Raw genomic sequence first — 18,845 nt, forward strand, 5'->3', positions numbered from 1 at the left:
TTTCCAATGTCCACTCACCACTAGCTAACGGAGTCGGTCAGATAATACAATCAGTGTTGATGCTGCCTTGGTTGGAGAGAATGCTAACTTAGCCTAGCCAAGTACCGCTGTCACCAGTCTGTAAACCTTATTTCTTGTTGAAGGTATTTAACACGATCTCCACCCGAGGAATTGTGGCTTCGAAGGAAACAAATAAAACACGAGTTACAACGGAAAACTATTACTTGTGGTTGCATTTCTCCTGGACAAAGAGTTACAGCCAAGCAGTCTCGGTGATAGTCTTTTGTTTTGTTCCCACCCTCTCTGGACAGGCGCAGGTGGCCCTGTGAATACTATTGCTTTCAAAAGGAGAAGTCCCCAGGTACAAAAGAAGTGCCTCAATACATTACGCCAAAATAAGTCATAACAAAAGGCTACACAATGATGTAGGCTGTATGCAGCGGTTAGCGTTTATGATATGAACGTTCGACTTGGAAAGATTTTTTTCGACTGGTCACAAAAAGCTGATCCACAAGCGAAGGGAAAATGTGCGTGGAGGAGAGCCTGTAAATGTGTGAAGGAATACAACGATCAAAGGGATCATGCTTTTATGTGGCTGCTGTGAAAGTGAACTTTTGGCATGTGATCAGGGGTGGATTCATTCCGACTTTTCTGTTAACGGAAGAAGAAACGGAAGCAAACAGAACGAAACGGGGTTAAACATACCTGAATTTTTCCAATAGAAACTCTAGTTTGCAACTGTGGGACTAATGATTACACCCTAGATCAGCTAGATGCAGGCAAAGCAGAATTGAATGTGTCAATGTCTCTTACCTTGATTACTCTAATTTCTCTCGACCTGTGCACCTACTTTGTAGCAACCTCATGATGGGTACAGGGAAAATTCAAGTGTCATGTTGTAGCATAAAGCTATCGACGTTACATTGAACTGGGTGAATGGAATATGAGTCATCCAATGTTGCCAATATGCTGTAATAGACATACGGCCATGTTCATAAAAATAACGATCATCCTCCCTCATCACCTACCGCCACTGATTTATATCTGCAACGTTCAGCGTGCTACGGATTTGAAGTGTGTGACGTTAACTCATATAGGGTCTACTCAAACAACAAAATCATTCCTGAAAATAAGTAGACCTAGGACATCAACTTTGAATATATTCTCAATTTTCCTTAGTAGTCTATCAGCTAGGCTACTTTAAGTGTGCATTGAGGATATATTTATAACCCATCATAAGTGAGTATCAGTAAGATCTCTAGAATTGGCTGGATGTTGGAGCTGTCCTTCAGCACCAATAAGTTCACCATGACAACTGCCAAACATGTCGTTTAGCGGCGCTGTCCTTTCAGCACCCCACATACTCATACTGAGGATACACACGATATGAACAGAACTGTTTGAGAAAAATGTGTATGTAAAAGCTGATTCAAATGTATAATATCTTTCAACATTTACAACTTGTTCCTCACATCTAAAATGACAGTCCAAACCAAGACTGTTACAGACAACAAATAAAACAGACCACCACTCCATTTGGATTGTTCATGATTTTAGTTTTTATGAACAATGCATCCCTTTGATAGAGTGTATGCTTCTATAGAAATACCCCAAAACACACGACCCACATTACACAAGGGAAACCACGATTTAGGCAACAAAAACATTTGAAATTATGAATACAGTATCAAGGAAAAAAATACATTTTTTTCTTCTCTCATCTCTCTCCGCTACTGTACAAATATATAATAAATTATTCTCACATCACTCTGCCAATCTATAAATCATCCATATGAGTCCACATGTGTAGCAGCATAATAGCAAAACAAACTAATAGAAAATGAAACTTTTCCCCATGAAAATCTTATGCCAATCCATAAACGATCACATCTACCTGTCCCTCTCATCTCAGCCAATGATAAACAGCAATGTTGCATTGTGAAAATAACTTAGGGACCGTTACTTTCCCCAGTTTGTAAAGCAGTGATGACAACCTATTATGATTTAAGACAATCAAAGTATTAGAAGCATTTGGAAGAAATACATGAATAATTTCCAGAAGAAAAGTGACAACGATGATGTAATATTTCAATATGCTGTTTGCACATGCAGTTAGAACAAAGCACAGAGGTAGGGTTTGGGAAGGGCAACTAGGTACTGTAGCTTCTCTCTCTTTGAATATGTACAATCAATGAAACAATAAACTACACATCACGTACCAGCATATTTCATGGCAGTTTAACATAAAAAATAACCAATGAAAGGTGAGAGAAAACAGCTGTTGGCATTGTCAACAACAGTGTGTTTCCAGACCAGGGTCAGAGACAGAGGAAGGCTTGACAGACAGCAAGGCACAGAAGTTATGTTTTATGTGTCCGGATGGGAAGAGAGTGATGGTTAAATAATTTTAAAAAACACTACTGATGTTTGATTGTCTGTAGAAATGAATAGAACAACAGTTGTTTGAACTAGAATGAGTCTTTTGAGTAGAGTTGAAATTGATAAACTCATGGTGTCACAGCAGAAACAGACTGAGGGTATGACTATGAGGGAGGCTCCTGGAGCCTTCTGTAGTGTTTCCATATGGAAGGAGAAGAGGATGGGACCAGCACTGACTGGGATGGACTAAACATCCCCTTTTCATTTCATATCAGCATGCACCAGAGCAAAGGTACACTGAAAACACAGACAGACTTCATCATGATTCATCCAATGTGTGTTTAAGTCAATGGGATGTGATTAGTAGTCTGTTGCTCAGGGTTGTGTGTCACCGGGTTGAGCGTCGTCGGGTTGAGCTTCTGAAAATACTATTTTGGGAAAACTGCTCCCCCTGTTGGAGATGGGCAGGAACAGGACTCTTTGTCAAGCGATGGGAGGGAGACAACCCTTTTCCTCTTTCTCGTTCTTTAACATCCATGATCCTCCACTCCTCTCATCCATGCTCCCTCCATCCTAAACTTCAGCAACATACTCTGGGTATCCCATCCTGTTTTAGCCCCGTCCCCAAAACTCTTCATCCCTTTTTTTTGTTTTACCTTTATTTAACTAGGCAAGTCAGTTAAGAACAAATTCCTATTTTCAATGACGGCCTAAGAACAGTGGGTTAACTGCCTTGTTCAGGGCAGAAAGACAGATTTTTACCTTGTCAGCTCGGGGATTCAAACTAGCAACCTTTCGGTTAATAGTCCAATGCTCTAACCACCAGGTTACCTGCCGCTCCCTCTATTCTCCCACTCCATTGCTGTCGTTATCTCTATGTGAAGGTTGGCGGGAGGGGGGTCGTCTAAACAGGGAGAGGGGGAAGAGGATGGGGACAATGATCAGGATTCTGTGGGACAGTCTATATCCACTCCGACAGGCTTTGATGGCATCGACAGGATCGCTTCTGCTTCCTCGTACATCTAAGGGGGCAGGATGTGACATCAGCATGAGGTCGGTCAGAGGTCATATGAGATACATATTTCTGATGTAATCACAAGTGTGGCAGAGGGGAGACAGTTGCTCCTCGACCCTTACGCTTCGAACACACCGACAGCGTCATTGCATTTCGGTACACCAGAATTACATTCATTTCCAATGAAACACTGCTTTTGCCTTGCAGCATTGCATTACAGAGGCAGTTGCAGTACGTTCTGTGTGGTTCATACGTTGGATTTATCAAACTTATGCATCAAACTGTATGCGTAGACGGCTTGACAAATGGTAGTAGAACGTAAATGTTGAACTTCTGTTGCATACATATCCAGATGATGCTGCGTACTATTTTGCTCAATGACGCTGTAGGTGTGTTCAAAGCGTTAATCGACGTATACACTATGAAAGTCCCGCCTACTTCCTGGTTCAAGTCCTGTACTGTTTTAGAATGGCTTCAAGCTTATATCAAATTCATGAAAACATGGCCATTTGAGATATACGTAAAATTATATTTTTATTCGTGAATTAATTTACTTTTATCTGATGCCTTTGATTGCATAATGTTTTTTTCATAATTGAAAACCTTGGATAAAGATAAATTAATCCACACATACAAATATAGTTTAACATATCTTAAATCACCCAATTTTCATTAATTTGATGATATAAGTGTAGAGAGAGCGAGTAAAGAGGACCTTACTGGTATGAAGTGTACATCCTGAAAGAGTTCCTGTATGAAGCGTCGAGATGGCAGGCGGAACATACAGTGGGCCAGCAAGTGAGACACCTCAGAGTACAAACACATATTAAACGCATAGGGAAACTTCTCCTTTATCCTAGAGAGAAAGGGAGAGAGAGAGAGAGAGAGAAGGCAGAATGAGTAAAGACAGACACCATAAAACACAGAGTAAGGCCGGGTGTTGCCAGGGACATTACGATACAATCACGACACTTACAGTAGGTGCCGATAATACAGTGCCTTCTGAAAGTATTCAGACCCCTTTAATTTTCCACATTTTTTTATGTTACAGCCTTAGTCTAAAATTGATTCATTTTTTCCCCTTCATCAATACACACACAATACCTCATAATCACAAAGCAAAAACAGTTTAGATTTTTGCAAAATAAAAAAATACAAAACGGAAATATGACATTTACATAAGTATTCAGACCCTTTAATCAGTGCCTTGTTGAAGAACCTTCGGCAGCGATTACAGCCTTGAGTCTTCTTGGATATGACGCTACAAGCTTGGCACACCTATATTTGGGGAGTTCCTCTCATTCTTTTCAGCAGATCCTCTCAAGCTCTGTCAGATTGGATGGGGCGCGTCGCTGCACAGCTATTTTCAGGTCTCTCCAGAGATTTTTGATCGGGTTCAAGTCTGGGTTATGGCTGGGCATTCAATCAATCAAATGTATTTATAAAGCCTTTTTACAGCAGCATAGACTTGACATTCAGAGACTTGTCCCGAAGCCACTCCTGGGTTGCCTGGCTGTTTGCTTAGGGTCGTTAATCCTGTTGGAAGGTGAACCTTTGCCCCAGTCTGAGGTTGTGAGCGCTCTGGATCAAGGAACTCTGTACTTTGCGCCATTCATCTTTCCCTCTATCCTGACTAGTCTCCCAGTCCCTGCCACTGAAAAACATTCCCACCGCATGCTGCTGCCACCACGCTTCACCGTAGGGATGGTGCCAGGTTTCCTCCAGACGCCTGACATTCAGGCCAAAGAGTTCCATCTTGGTTTCATCAGACCAGAGAATCTTGTTTCTCATGGTCTGTGAGTCCTTTAGGTGCCTTTTGGCAAACTCCAAGCGGGCTGTCATGTGCCTTTTATTGAAGAGTGGCTTCAGTTTGGCTACTCTACCATAAAGGCTTGATTGGTGGAGTACTGCAGAGATGGTTGTCCTTCTGGAAGGTTCTCCCATCACCACAGAGGAACTCTGGAGCTCTGTCAGAGTGACCATTGGGTTCTTGGTCACCTCCCTGACCAAGGCCCTTCTCCCCGGTTGCTCAGTTTGGCCGGGCGGCCAGCTCTAGGAAGACTCTTGGTGGTTCCAAACTTCTTCCATTTAAGAATGATGGAAGCCAGTGTGTTCTTTGGGACCTTCAATGCTGCAGACATTTTTTGGTACCCTTCCCCAAATCTGTGCCTTGACACAATCCTGTCTCTGAGCTTTTATCAATGGAAATCAAATTTATCAACCCATGGAGGTCTGGATTTGGAGTCACTCAAAATTAAAGTGGAAAACCACACTACAGGCTGATCCAACTTTGATGTAATGTCCTTAAAAAAAGTCAAAATGAGGCTCAGTAGTGTGTGTGGCCTCCACGTGCCTGTATGACATCCCTACAACGCCTGGGCATGCTCCTGATGAGGTGGCGGATGGTCTCCTGAGGGATCTCCTCCCAGACCTGGACTAAAGCATCCGCCAACTCCTGGACAGTCTGTGGTGCAACGTGGCGTTGGTGGAAGGAGCGAGACATGATGTTCCAGTTGTGCTCAATTGGATTCAGGTCTGGGGAACGGGTGGGCCAGTCCATAGCATCAATGCCTTCCTCTTGCAGGAACTACTGACACACTCCAGCCACATGAGGTCTAGCATTGTCTTGCATTAGGAGAAACCCAGGGCCAACCGCACCAGCATATGGTCTCACAAGGGGTCTGAGGATCTCATCTCGGGTACCTAATGGCAGTCAGGCTACCTCTGGCGAGCACATGGAGGGCTGTGCGGCCCCCCAAAGAAATGCCACCCCACACCATGACTGACCCACCGCCAAACCGGTCATGCTGGAGGATGTTGCAGGCAGCAGAACCTTCTCCACGGCGTCTCCAGACTGTCACGTCTGTCACATGTGCTCAGTGTGAACCTGCTTTCATCTGTGAAGAGCACAGGGCACCAGTGGCGAATTTGCTAATCTTGGTGTTCTCTGGCAAATGCCAAACGTCCTGCACGGTGTTGGGCTGCAAGCACAATCCCCACCTGTGGACGTCGGGCCCTCATACCACCCTCATGAGTCTGTTTCTAACCGTTTGAGCAGACACATGCACATTTGTGGCCTGCTGGAGGTCATTTTGCAGGGCTTTGGCAGTGCTCCTCCTGCTCCTCCTTGCACAAAGGCGGAGGTAGCGGTCCCTGCTGCTGGGTTGTTGCCCTCCTACGGCCTCCTCCACGTCTCCTGATGTACTGGCCTGTCTCCTGTTAGCGCCACCATGCTCTGGACACTACGCTGACAGACACAGCAAACCTGTTCCATCCTGGATGAGCTGCACTACCTGAGCCACTTGTGTGGGTTGTAGACTTCGTCTCATGCTACCACTAGAGTGAAAGCACCGCCAGCATTCAAAAGTGACCAAAACATCAGCCAGGAAGCATAGGAACTGAGAAGTGGTCTATGGTCCCCACCTGCAGAACCACTCCTTTATTGGGGGTGTCTTGCTAATTGCCTATAATTTCCACCTGTTGTCTATTCCATTTGCACAACAGCATGTGAAATTTATTGTCAATCAGTGTTGCTTCCTAAGTGGACAGTTTGATTTCACAGAAGTGTGATTGACTTGGAGTTACATTGTGTTGTTTAAGTGTTCCCTTAAGTGATATTCAATTGATAGTTAGTATTGTCCCATCACTGCAACTCTGATGGACTCAGGAGAGGCAAGGTTGAGAGCCATGCGTCCTCTAAAATACAACCCTGCCAAGCCGTACTGCTTCTTGACACACTGCTTGCTTAACCTGGAAGCCAGCCGCACCAACGTGTCGGAGGAAACACCGTCCAGCTGGCTACCGAAGTAGGCGCCCGGCCCCCCACAAGGAGTCGCCAGAGCGCAATGGGACAAGGAATTCCCAGCCAGCCAAACCCTCCCCTAACCCGGATGATGCTGGGCCAATTGTGTGCCGCCTCATGGGTCTCCCGGTTACGGCCGCCTGTGACACAGCCTGGGATCGAACCCTGGGCTGTAGTTACGCCTCAAGCACTGAGATGCATTGTGCCTTAGACCGCTGCCTGTTAGGACTGATTTGTTACTGGAGTGGCCCTGCTACAGGTATGAAGGAAGGGGGAGGAGTATCAGTTTGCACAGACAGGATGTGTTGGAGAGAAAGGCTTTAGAGAGCTGATGAAACTGATCACTGTAATCTGCCTGGGAAAGAGAAAGACAACCCAAGGGTGAATCTTGACTGGCATGGCTCACAGCCTAGTGGCTGTCTCTCAATGGTCTACACCGACCTCCTCTCCTTTCCTCAGCCTGCACTCTTGGGAAAAAACTGGACATGTGAAAGCCAATTCCCCAAGAGGTATCTTCCCACAGAAATTACTACGAATGCACTATATTGCTTTCACCTATCCTGGAGACGGTGAAAGAAAGCCACCGTAGACTGACAAAGTGTGATGTGTTGGATGTGAACCTCGAGCTCGATGCCTGTGTGTAGATACACACACACACAGTCATGTGCCAGTGTGTGTGTGTGTGTGTGTCTCTCTCTCTCTCTCTCTCTCTGTATTAGGGCTGTTACGGTGACCATAATACCACCACACCAGCGGTCAACGAATCATGACCAGAGTTAAATTACACGTGACCGTTTACTCACGGTAACTAGGCTTCTCCAAAACTGTGCTCTCATGCCAAATGGTCATCAGTAACCTACCAAACATTCTAACTGCCTGATGCTCAGCACTCCATTGTCCCTCTAATCACTCTGACATCAATGCAAATGTAATTAAAAATCATATCCAACACTTCATGAGAACCCATGAGCTCATGTTGCGTAACCTTTCTATGGGCTATGCAATTGCATGAAAAAGAGTATTGATGGCCTCTATTAAAAAGAGTAGGATCCCATCAGCTTTCTATAGGCTAGGCATAGTATATTTATTTTTCAACTTTCTAAATATGAAGCACATTGCTTCCCTTTACAACAGAAGTATAGCCTACCTGGCTGGCATGAAAATTAACCAGGGGAAAAGCGTCCTCCATTCCCCATTTTAATGTATTTTCCCCAGCCCCTGATCCGAGACAGGAGCATGATCATGGTCCATTCTAAATCAAAACTCATTTCACTCATTTATCATTTAGAATATGTAAAGACAAAATAAAATTAAGACTGAAAATATTATCACTTTTTAATGATGTCTTTATTATCACTTGTGAATGATGCCCAGGGTGTGCATGAAATCAAGAAACAGCGCATGCCTTTTTTTAAGCAACTTATCAAAACATGTGCGACTATGATTTGAAAAGGTTTGCATAACAACTGAAGTGGTCAAATAACTTCTTAAAAATAAACAAATTAATCTTCTTTACAACAGGTGTAGAGCCTAACTGGCATTCATAGGCTGCAAGTGTGTTTTAAGTTTGGGGAAGAAGTTTGAGGAATGCACCTTTATAATAAAACATTACATGCATGACTGCATTTCTGATCACTTTTGAGAACTGTTGTTTTTTCCGCTAATTGATTTCATTTTGCAAAATTAGTGTTTATAGCCTACTGCGATGTGCGGTTTGCTGCACTTATGTGAATAGCCTAATATTTTATCAACATTTTAAGCTAAATGTTCTGATCTGTTGCATCAGCTTCATTGCTTTTAAATATATATATCTGAGAGAGTAGGTAGTCTGGGTGGCCATTTGATTAGATGTTTAGGAGTCTTATGGTTTGGAGGTAGATGCTGTTTAGAAGCCTCTTGGACCTAGACTTGGAGCTCCGGTACCGCTTGCTGTGTGGTAGCAGAGAGAACAGTCTGACTCGGGTGGCTGGAGTCTTTGTCAGAGGAAGGCCCTAAAAATTGTCAACGCCTGGTAGAGGTCCTGGATGGCAGGAAGCTTGGTCCCAGTGATGTACTGGGTTGATCGCACTACCCTCTGTAGTGCCTTGCAGTCGGAGGCCAAGCAGTTGCCGTACCAGGCAGAGATGTGCTCTCGATGGCGCAGCTGTAGAAACTTTTGAGGATCTGAGGACCCCATGCCAAATCTTTTCAGTCTCCTGAGGGGGATTAGATTTTGTCGTGCCCTCTTCACGACTGTCTTGGTGTGCTTGGATTTCTAGTTCATAAAAAGAAGTCAGTCAATTGAAATAAATTAATTTGGCCCTAATCTATGGATTTCACATGACTGGGCAGGGGTGCAGCCATGGGTGGGCATTGGAGGACATAGGCACACCCACTGGGGAGCCAGGCCCAGTCAATGAGAATTAGTTTATCCCCACAAAATGGCTTTATTACAGACAGAAATACTCCTCAACAGCCCACCCCCCCTCAAACGATCCCACAGGTGAAGAAGCCGGTCCTGGGTTGGCGTGGTTACACGTGGTTTGAGTTTGTGAGGTTGGACATACTATCTAAAACGATGTTGGAGGCAGATAACGGTAGAGAAATTAACCTTAAATTCTCTGGCAACAGCTCTAGTGGACACTTGCAGTCAGCAAGACAATTGCAAGTCCCCTCAAAACCTGAGACATCTGTGGCATTGTCACAAAACTGCACATTTTAGAGTGTCCTTTTATTGTCCCCGCACAAGGTGCACCTGTGTAATAATCATGCTGTTTAAATCAGCTTCTTGATATGCTACACCTGTCAGGTGGATGGATTATCTTGGCAAAGGAGAAATGCAAACAATTTGTGCAAAACATTTGAGAGAAATAAGCTTTTTGTGCATATGCCAAGACTGTGCAAAGCTGTCATCGAGGCCTACTTGCCTACTTTGAAGAATCTCAAATATAAATATATTTTGATTTGATTTGTTAAACACTTTTTTTGGTTACTATATGATTCCACATGTTATTTCATAGTTTTGATGCCTTAACTATTATCCCACAATGTAGAAAATAGTAAAAATAAAGAAAAACCGGTGTCCAAACTTTTGACTGGTACTGTACGTTTTCAGACCCTTTGCTACGAGACTCAAATTTGAGCTCAGGTGCATCCTGTATCCATTGATCATCCTTGAGATCTTTCTACAACTTCATTGGAGTTCACCTGTGGTAAATTCAATTGATTGTACATTATTTGGAAAGGCACACACCTGTCTATATAAGGTCCCAAAGTTGAAAGTGCATGTCAGAGCAAAAACCAAGTCATGAGGTCAAAGGAATTGTCCGTAGAGCTCCGAGACAGGGTTGTGTCGAGGCACAGATCTGGTGAAGGGTACCAAAAGAATTCTGCAGCACTGAAGGTCCATAAGAACACAGTGGCCATTCTTAAAATGGAAGAGCTGGCTCTTCCAAGAGCTGGCTGCCCGGCCAAACTGATCAATCGAGAGAAAAGGGCCTTGGTCAGGGAGGTGACCAAGAACCTCATGGTCACTCTGACACCGCTCCAGAGTTCCTCTGTGGAGATAGGAGAACCTTCCAGAAGGACAACGATCCTAAGCACACAGCCAAGACAAGGCAGGAGTGGCTTTGGGACAGGTCTCTGAATGTCCTTGAGTGGCTCAGTTAGGGCCCAGATTTGAACTCGAGCTAACATCTCTGGAGAGACCTGAAAATAGCTGTGGAGCGATGCTCCCCATCCAACCTGACAGCTTGAGAGGATCTGCAAAGAAGAATGGAAGAAACTGCACAAATACAGGTGTGCCAAGCTTGCAGCGTCATACCCAAGAAGACTAGAGGCTGTAAGCGCTGCCAAATGTGCTTCAACAAAGTACTGAGTAAAGGGTCTGAATACTTATGTAAAATGTGATTTTTAAAAATATGTTTTTTTAACACATTTGCAAAAATTTCTAAACTGTTTTTGTTTTGTCATAATTGGATATTTTTTGTAGATTGATGAGGAAAAAAACAATTGAATCAATTTTAGAATAAGGCTGTAACATAAAATGTGGAAAAGGTCAAGAGGTATGAATACCTTCCAAATGCACTGTATATTGTTCCTTTATGTTTATTTTTAATCCTCTGAAATCAACATTTTTTCTCATTTACCTTGACATTAAATTACTTCCCCCTATCGGTGCAGCTTGCTATAGAGCAGGTAAGAAATGCAATCTATATACAAAGTCATTAAGAGAAAACAGCATGGTTTAATCATAATGTAAGACAAACACATACACTGTGCTGCCAGTCACTATGTAGGGCGTGAGATGCAACTAAACATTTTCGGGTGAGGAGAGAGTGAGAGAGGATGGAGGATGCTTGCCTTAATGCATGTCATAAAATGCACAGTGCTTCATCTGAATTAGGCCCACAAAATTACACTTACAGAGGAGTGGCTTCTAAGGAGGGTCTTTGAGCAGCACTAGAATTAAACACGTCTTGCCTTTTTGTAGTTAATGAATCCAATATGAAACTTGACAACTGTAGTATCCTTAACTAGCAGGCAGACGTTTCTGAGTGACAGAATGAAGGATTTGCATAGGCGATTTGCTGCAATCTTTGTGGGACTGGAAACAAATGACCAGGATTTAAAATAACATTATTAACCGGTTCACATGCTTTTAAAAATAACAGTGCTGTTCCGGAACAGCATAGATCACTTTCGTTTCTGGTTCGGGTTCTGTTTGGGTTCTGGCTTGTATGGTTATGGCATCTTTTGCATTGTCAATCTGACAAAAGCTTTGTTTTATTGCTTTAAATCTATTTTTATTTTGTTTTATTTTACCTTATTTAACTAGGCAAGTCAGTCAAGAACAAATTCTTATTTTCAATGACGGCCTAGGAACAGTGGGTTAACTGCCTGTTCAGGGGCAGAACGACAGATTTGTACCATGTCAGCTCGGGGATATGAACTTGCAACCTTTCGGTTACTAGTCCAACGCTCTAACCACTAGGCTACTCTGAGCTTAAACACTTTGCTGTAGGTTTGAAACAAAACTGCCATTCTCACTCCGTAAACCCACAGGGTCCAGAGAGTAGGTTGTGTGTGTGTGTTTGGAATCAGAAGTGACGTCAGAGCCCAGGCAGGCAGGAGGGAGGGAGGAAAGGGGGCTTGTGACACTCAACAGGGGGATAAGATCACCTCTCGCAACAAGATGCTGCACTTGACACATGAAATTGCTTATTCCAGTTACTAATAAGCACGCACCAATTATAAAATTCACTGTAAAAACTTAAATTCCCTTGGATTGATGAGGAATGGAAAAATGTTATGGTTGAGAGGGATGAGGCAAAAGGAATGGCAAAAATAAGTCTGGCTGCACAAACGATTGGCGAACGTAGCACAAATTGAGAAAGTGTGCGACCAACCTGAATAAAAAGAAACTATACTATGAAAAAGATAAATTATATAAAGAACGATAGTAAAAAAAATTGAATCAGATGGCTCATTCATCACAAAACCCACTGATATTGCCAACTATTTTTCATTTACAAAATTATAAAACTTAGGCATGACATGCCAGCAACAAACTCCGACACTACACATCCAAGTATAACTGACCAAATTATGAATCGATATCTAACGTTTAATTGATTATGTGATTGAATTAAACCATGAAACAATTAAACCATTAATAACCTGGGGCACTAAGGAAGCATTCATTTATATAGAGCGGTTACCTCCCGAATCCACTCTCTTAAAGATCTTTAATATCAATAGAAGTAAATTATAAATCGTCACCTCGATTGGTCTCATTCTGATTGACATAAGTACTTGGTTATCTGCACGAACCCTAGATAATAAGTTGAATTAGCAATACACAAATTGGCTTAATTATTTATTTACTAAAATACCTAAACAATCACACAGAATTACACACACATACATAATATACATACAATTCACACACACACACACACACATAATATACATACAATTCACACACACACACATAATATACATACAATTCACACACACACACACACATAATATACATACAATTCACACACACACACACACACATAATATACATACAATTCACACACACACACACACACATACAATTCACACACACACACACACATACAATTCACACACACACACACACACACACATACATACATACATACATACATACATACACACACACACAAAGTCGTAAGATTACATACACTTAGGTTGGAGTCATTAAAACTTGTTTTTCAACCACTCAGCAAATTTCATGTTAAAACCTCTTTGCGCTGAAATCCCGTTAACGGGATGATATGACAACAGCCAGTGAAAGTGCAGGGCGCCAAATTCAAAACAACAGAAATCGCATAATTAAAATTCCTCAAACATACATGTTTCTTATACCGTTTTAAAGGTATTCTTGTTGTTAATCCCACCACAGTGTCCGATTTCAAATAGGATTTACGGCGAAAGCACCACAAACGATTATATTAGGTCACCACCAAGCCACAGAAAAACACAGCCATTTTCCAAAGAGAGGAGTCACAAAAAGCACAAATATAGATAAAATGAATCACTAACCTCTGATGATCTTCATCAGATAACACTCATAGGACACAATACATCTTTGTTTTGTTTTATATCTTTAATATCTCAAGGGGATTTCAATGGGAACTGTGGTGAGTACATACCAGCCTCAGATTTCTCACTTCCTGTTTTGATTTCTCCTCAGGTTTTTGCCTGCCATATGAGTTATGTTATAGTCACAGACATCATTCAAACAGTTTTAGAAACTTCAGAGTGTTTTCTATCCAATACTAATAAAAATATGCATATATTAGCAACAGACTGAGGAGCAGGCCGTTTACTTTGGGCACATTATTCATCCAAGCTACTCAATACTGCCCCTCAGCCATAAGAAGGTCAAACTACAGTTTCGGCAAGTTGGTTAGGACATCTACTTCGTGCATGACACAAATTATTTTTTCAACAATTGTTTACAAACAGATTATTTCAGTTATAATTCACTGTATCACAATTCCAGTGGGTCAGACGTTTACATACACTAAGTTGACTGTGCCTTTAAACAGCTTGGAAAATTCCAAAACATTATGTCATGGCTTTAGAAGCTTCTGGTAGGCTAATTGACATAATTTGAGTCAATTGAAGGTGTAACTGTGGATGTATTTCAAGGTCTACCTTCAAACTCAGTGCCTCTTTGCTTGACATCATGGGAAGATCAAAAGAAATCAGCCAAAATTGTAGACCTCCACAAGTCTGGTTCATCCTTGGGAACAATTTCCATATGCCTGAAGGTACCACGGTCATCTGCACAAACAATAGTATGCAAGTATAAACAACATGTGACCACGCAGCCGTCATACCGCTCAGGAAGAATACGGGTTCTGTCTCCTACGGATGAACATACTTTGGTGCGAAAAGTGCAAATCAATCCCAGAACAACATCAAAGGATCTTGTGAAGAGGCTGGAGGAAACAGGTACAAAAGTATCTATATCCACAGTAAAACGAGTCCTACGTCGACATAATCTGAAAGGCGCTCAGCAAGAAAGAAGCCACTGCTCCAAAACCGCCATAAAAAACAGACTACGGTTTTCAATTGCACATGGGGAGAAAGGTTGTACTTTTTGGAGAAATGTCCTCTGGTCTGATGAAACAAAAATAGAACTGTTTGGCCATAATTACCATTGTTATGTTTGGAGGAAAAAGGGGGAAGCTTGCAAGCCGAAGAACACCATCCCAACCGTGAAGCATGGGGGTGGCAGCATCAAGTTGTGGGGCTGCTTTGCTGCAGGAGGGACTGGTGCACTTCACAAAATAGATGGCATAATGAGGAAGGGAAATTATGTGGATATATTGAAGCAACATCTCAAGACATCAGTCAGCAAATTAAAGCTTGGTCACAAATGGGTCTTCCAAATGGACAATTACCCCAAGCATACTTCCAAAGTTGTGGCAAAATGGCTTAAGGACAACAAAGTCAAGGTATTGGAGTGGCCATCACAAAGCCCTAACCTCGATCCTATAGAAGATTTGTGGGCAGAACTGAAAAAGCGTGTGCGAGCAAGGATGCTTACAAACCTGACTCAGTTGCACCAGCTCTGTCTGGAGGAATGGGCCAAAATTGGGCATTTTTACTTGGATTCAATGTCAGGAATTGTGAAAAACTGAGTTTAAATGAATTTGGCTAAGGTGTATGTAAACTTCCGACTTCAACTGTAATGTCCCAGATAACAACTGATCTGACATCATATTCTTTATTTACCAACAGACAATTTCACCTGGTTGAGAAAGGGAAATATTGTTCCATTCCACAAAACGTTTGATGTTACCATACTCTCTGTGTTATCAAAGGGCGTTCCAAGACTCCATTCTGTAGAGTGGAGAGAAAAGGGGAAAGGTATTTATAGGGGGGTTAATAAACCTAACCCAACAGGGCAACGTCATGACACTATGAACAAAGCAGGTCCTACAGGCTCTAGTTTTGTCACACCTGGACTACTGTTCAGTCGTGTGGTCAGGTGCCACAAAAAGGGACTTAAGAAAATTACTACAGGGCAGCACAGCTGGACCTTAAATGTACACAGAGAGCTAACATCAATAATATGCATGTCAATCTCTCATGGCTCAAAGTAGAGGAGAGTTTGACTTCATCAATACTTTCTTTTGTAAGAAGTGTTGACAAGCTGAATGCACCGAGGTGTCTGTTTAAACTACTAGCACACAGCTCAGACACCCATTCATACCCCACAAGACATGCCACCAGAGGTCTCTTCACAATCCCCAAGTCCAGAACAGACCATGGGAGGCGCACAGTACTACATAGAGCCATGATTACATGGAACTCTATTCCACATCAGGATACTGATTTAAGCAGTAGAATCAGATTGAAAAAAGCAGCTAGTGGGGATCCCTAATAAATACAAAAGGAGACGCAGGCCTCAATGCCACACACACATAGCAATGGGTCGTGTTAACGTAGGATTCTTCATTTTTCTTGCACAAAGGTAAAGATAAAACACAGAAAATAATACCCATGGCATGGTGTGGATGACAACTAAACCTGCAGATGTACTTGCTGCAACCTTGGAAAACAGAGATCACATGCAGTATCTCCAGTTTCAAAAGAACAACTTTTACTAGACAACTGCTGGAAATCTCTGGTTTCAAAGTCACGTGTTGATGCACATGAGGTCACAGCTCTGCCTAATGGCCTGAGCTCCTGTTACCATCACTGCCTGTCAGCATCACAATGACAAGTTCAGCTAGGCCTGCCAGCAGCAGCTCAGGACCAGCGGGCCAAGGCACAGTCAATGACAACACACAGGACCATAGGGCCAAGGAGAGGTCAATGGTTACATTCAGGAGAATATGTTCAGTGGGTGCATCTCAATACTGTTAAGTGGCTTCCTAAACTAAAGCTAAAGTAACCTTCCTAAATGAAGGGTGTATGCCATTTAATGTGACTAGCCATGGGTGGATTTCAGTAGTGTTCATCAGCACTGATCTGAAAGCAATAAACGTGCAAACAGTATCATGCCTGCCAGTAATTCACTGTCACCTGACGAGTGAAGAAAGGTGAAAGTGTAATTTGAACCAACTAACAGCTTGAACGCACAAAGCAGCACCAGACACCTAAACCAAACACTGTCTACTAAAGATGCAAGCAACTACATATCTGCAATACAATTTACAATAGACCACCTCCAGTCCATACTGCCCAATAATGGGTCTTCACGACCGCCTTCAGCAGACAGAATGATTGCTTTGATTCTCCACACACAAACATGAATAGTGATCTAACTAGTCCCCTTTCTTATTTTCTTTAGTTTGATATCATACTACCTTCCAATTAATTTTGTTTTTCGCCTAAAGGGTCAATGACATTTATAAGATGTGACATTTACAGTTACCTTTGACCGCCAAACTACTAAAGACAGTCCAACAATGTTAAGTTGGGTCACAATACTGCAGAGCTACACTATATATTTAAAAAATGAGGGCCATTATCGGCATAACATAAATCAGTACTACCTTTATGAAATTGTTCAGGTGGCCCAGTTTCTGCATGTTGGTGATGCCGTGTGGCTTGACGACATTTTGAAGGATTTCACACAAGTTGTCAGAAGGTTCTGTGAAAGAAAAGGGAGGTGAAATACAATCAAAACATTACAAAGCCTTTTAATATTCCAGTAATACTGAGCCCGGTTCCCATGCCACCCATACATAAATAATGTATGCACGCATGACTAAGTCGCTTTGGATAAAAGCATCTACTAAATGGAATGTATTGTATATTATATGTAGCACCAGTCAAAAATGTGGACACACCGACATATATATAATGATGATGTAGCTAACAGAGAAAAATGGTGCTCAGCCAGCCACTAAGCTGCTTAGGTTGGAATCCATTCTATTGCACAGTGAAAATGTGATCCAATTTTACATCCCACTACTGCTGTGCTACAAGTAACACTGAGGGATAAATTGGTGTTGGTGAAGGTATAGACCTTGCACGCGACGCTTGAAGGCTGTTGTTTACAATGCCATGCACCAGCCTTATTGAAAATATTATTGATGAACGGCTATTGATCCGTTTACAATCTGTCACAGACAGTCTGGTGCCTTCAGAGTGGGAGAGGAAGTGGCATCAGGAACAATATGAGGGTATGTATGTAGGATGCTAGTAAATACTCATACTCACTGTCAGCTATATCCAACCATAACCTCTTGAGTTAACCTCAAATTGGGCAGACCCACTGTGACGCCCACAGCAAACAGGGAAATTCTCCAGTTGGAAGTCATCTAGTAATAGCAACTGCAACTGTCGTGACCCGACTTCAAATAAACCTATTGGCTAACGTTAACTAGCTAGCTAGTTATAATAATTGAATAACATTAGTTAGTTACCACAATGCAAATATAGGTATGTGACCTTAGCTAGTTAGCCAGCTATAACTACATGCCCAAATCATTAGCCAGGCAACGTTAGCTAGCTAACTACCTTGCTCATCCTGGCCATAACAACTACATTTATAGCGAAGCTAGATAGATAATGCTAGCCCACTAATCAAAACACTCGATAGAGGAGCGTCATCTTGACTCGGATGGCAGATAATGTTAGGTTAGCTGCGCCTCTTTGATGCTTGCGACTCGGGAAAGCTGGTTATCAAAGAATTCAGCAACCAATAATCAGTAGAATGCATTTTAATAGATTTCCCAGCCTCATCATCACCATAAGTTGCTGCAAACAATATCCATTATTACAATAATAGTTACCTCTTCTCCAGATCTTCCCCGCTGTCATTCCGACCTGTCCAAGACAACAGGGACATCGTATGGCTACCCACCTGGGTCGTCAGAAAGAAAAGCAAATAGTGGCATAGAATTTCAAGTTCATAAAGCTTATGTCGGGGTGATATTTCAGGCTTACCTCGCATCCGAAGACTTCGGATAGAGCGGCCACGGATGCGTGCCGCCATGTTTCCAGACATATACACAACAGCGGAAACTTGGTGAATTCTCGTGAGAGAATAGGGGATTGAGTTTATCGCGCGGACACTACTTTAGTGCCGCATATCTCTTGTGCCTCCGGTCTGGTCAGTGGTGGAAAAAGTACCCAATTGTCATACTTGATTAAAAGTAAAGATACCCTAAT

At 42.4% G+C, this 18,845-nt stretch overlaps 1 long non-coding RNA gene across 3 annotated transcripts; it reads right to left on the reverse strand.

Moving 5' to 3' along the window:
* Nucleotides 1–1,535: 1,535 nt before the first annotated feature.
* LOC110536304 (uncharacterized) lies at nt 1,536–18,729 on the reverse strand. 3 transcript variants are annotated; one of them, XR_002475401.3, is made up of 5 exons: nt 18,621–18,729; nt 18,467–18,537; nt 17,222–17,319; nt 4,115–4,250; nt 1,536–3,401 (listed from the first exon to the last, which is right to left on the reverse strand). It is a non-coding gene; the product is annotated as an uncharacterized LOC110536304 (long non-coding RNA). The 3 variants fall into 3 exon arrangements; XR_016484680.1 differs by having other exon boundaries at nt 1,536–3,283; nt 18,621–18,713; XR_016484679.1 differs by having other exon boundaries at nt 18,467–18,500; nt 18,621–18,701.
* Between the last annotated feature and the right edge of the window lie 116 nt (nt 18,730–18,845).

Source organism: Oncorhynchus mykiss, chromosome 11, assembly GCF_057628025.1.
Source record: "Oncorhynchus mykiss isolate SJ-2025 chromosome 11, ASM5762802v1, whole genome shotgun sequence".
NCBI lineage: Eukaryota > Metazoa > Chordata > Actinopteri > Salmoniformes > Salmonidae > Oncorhynchus > Oncorhynchus mykiss.